General features: G+C 48.0%; 1 non-coding gene across 1 annotated transcript; it reads right to left on the bottom strand.

Moving 5' to 3' along the window:
* Positions 1-1155: 1155 nt before the first annotated feature.
* TRNAT-GGU lies at positions 1156-1227 on the bottom strand. The gene has a single exon. It is a non-coding gene; the product is annotated as a tRNA-Thr (tRNA).
* Positions 1228-2210: the final 983 nt, after the last annotated feature.

Raw genomic sequence — 2210 nt, forward strand, 5'->3', positions numbered from 1 at the left:
GCTGCTGCTCCGTTTTAGATTAAGTATTTTATTCTGTGCTTCTCTTTGAGACTCCTGTCTTTTCCTGTCTTTCCTGTAATCACTGCTGGATAATTGGAACACTTATAATAGGACTGGCTGCAGCTTTTAAGAATTCCCGGAGTTTATCTACTACAAACAGCCGTAATGAGAGAAGGGAAACGCCCTAGAGATGCGGAGGAGGCTTTTTCTCCTCCGAAAAGCAAAGCAAACAAACAAACAGAGGTGGCTGAATAAAACCTGCCCCTGCCTCCCGACTGCTGGTATTCCAAGGAGGTCTCCCTTCCAAGTACTTGCCAGAGTCGGCCCAGCTTAGCTTCCGAGATCTGATGAGATCAGGCTTGCCTGGGGTATCCAGGTCAGGGCATGCATTTTTGAAGGTTTTTTTTTTAAAAAATCAGTAACTGACATCAAGATGCTGATAAAATTGTATACATCAGGACATCAATCACCACCTTAACAAAATTAGAGAAAGACAACTCCCCCCAACCCTGGTGGGATGGGGTGGGGGAAATGTCCACTCCGAGGACCAGGGCAGGCGAAACGGAGGGAAACTTGCCATGTGGAAGCCCAGTTGCTGCTGTGTAGCATCAGCAGCTGCTGTGGCAACAGACAAACCCCAGAGACCTGTCATCATGTGGAACAGCCAAGAAGGCATGCTCCATTTCCCACTGATCTGCTTCACAGTACAGAACAAGGCACTTGCCTCCTTCTTTGCCTCTTTATAGCAACGAGTAGGGCTTCTGCTGTGTTTACGCTCCATTTTTGAAGGGCTGAGTGAGCGGCTGACTGGAGATTCTTGCCCTCTCTGGGCCACGGATAATGGCACTGAAACCGGCTGTGAATCCCCCAGCGGTATCTCATCCAATAAAGACTTGCACTTTGACTGGAAATCCCCTAAGCTTGCAGAAGTAGGGTTGGATAATGGAAGAAAGTGACTGTTCAGCTTTGCATCTAAGGAAAGGGGACACAAGAAGCAAAAGTTACCCTTTGCACAAGACGTGAATACATGAAACTGCCTTATGCTGAATCAGACTCTTGGTCCATCAAGGTCAGTATTGTCTACTCAGACTGGCAGCAGCTCTCCAAGGTCTCAGGCAGAGGTCTTTCACATCACCTACTGCCAGATCTTTTAACTGGAGATACCAGGGATCGAACCTGGGACCTCCTGCATACCAAGCAGATGCTCTACCACTGAGCCACAGCTCCTTCCCAATCCCAGTTCAATTCTGGGTGTTGTGTAGAGCAAAGAATGCAATGAAGTAAGGCTCAGGCCTTACAAATTTCCTTTCCTTTTATTCCCTTAGAACAAGGGTGTCAACATGTGGGCCAGATTAGGCTCTCCAGTCAGGCCCGCAAGGACTTGGCTGTTTCCTGCTTCCTTTTCCAGTTCTGCTGCTGCCACATCGCAGCTTGCTTTGCCAGACTCAGTCGCACAGGAGAGATAGATAGGCAAGCCTCTCCTGTGCAACTGAGTCTGGTAAAGAACTGGCTGAGGGTCCTCTCCCTCCTCCTCCCAGGGGGAGGGAGGGAACTGGCCAGGCTGCCTCAATCGTATACAGGAGACAAAGGGAAGCCTTTCTTTCCTTCCATTGGCTGAGGCTCCTCCCTAAAGGGAGGAAGGGAACGAGGGAGAGCTTGCTCCGCTTGGCTGCCTCAATCACATGGGAGAAATACCAAGTACCTTTAAGACCAACAAAGTTTTGTCCAAGGTATGAGGTTTTGTGCCTTGCTACAGTGTGTGTGTATTTTGTTGGACTCCTTATACTGTGTGTGTGTGCTGTTGGGCTCCTTATGCCATGGTGCAACTGGGTTCCCTCCCCCTTTTTACTGTCTTCATGCCCTCATGATCCAGTCTTTCTCAGTAAGAAAGCAGTGAGAACTATTTTAGAGGAGGAATAACAACAAGCCAGTGAGGTGGATTAGGCTGACAGTGTGTATCCAGGCCATTTCCTTTGTAGGAAGTTGTAGTTATTTCTCTGGGGAAGAAGTTTTGTAGACAAACACATAGCCCTCAGTCTGTGTCAGAATGCCTTCTCATGTTCTTGACCAGCATATGAAGCAACTTGTGCATAAAAGCTTACAATGCCCAGCCATTTCATGCTTCCCCCTGGGTCTGAGGCTCAGAACACCAAGCATGAGATTTCTGTAATGAATGTCAATAAATCAAAAGTAGATTTGCAGCTTGCAGA

The sequence above is a fragment of the Gekko japonicus genome, unplaced genomic scaffold (assembly GCF_001447785.1).
Source record: "Gekko japonicus isolate JY-2015 unplaced genomic scaffold, Gekko_japonicus_V1.1 scaffold717, whole genome shotgun sequence".
NCBI lineage: Eukaryota > Metazoa > Chordata > Lepidosauria > Squamata > Gekkonidae > Gekko > Gekko japonicus.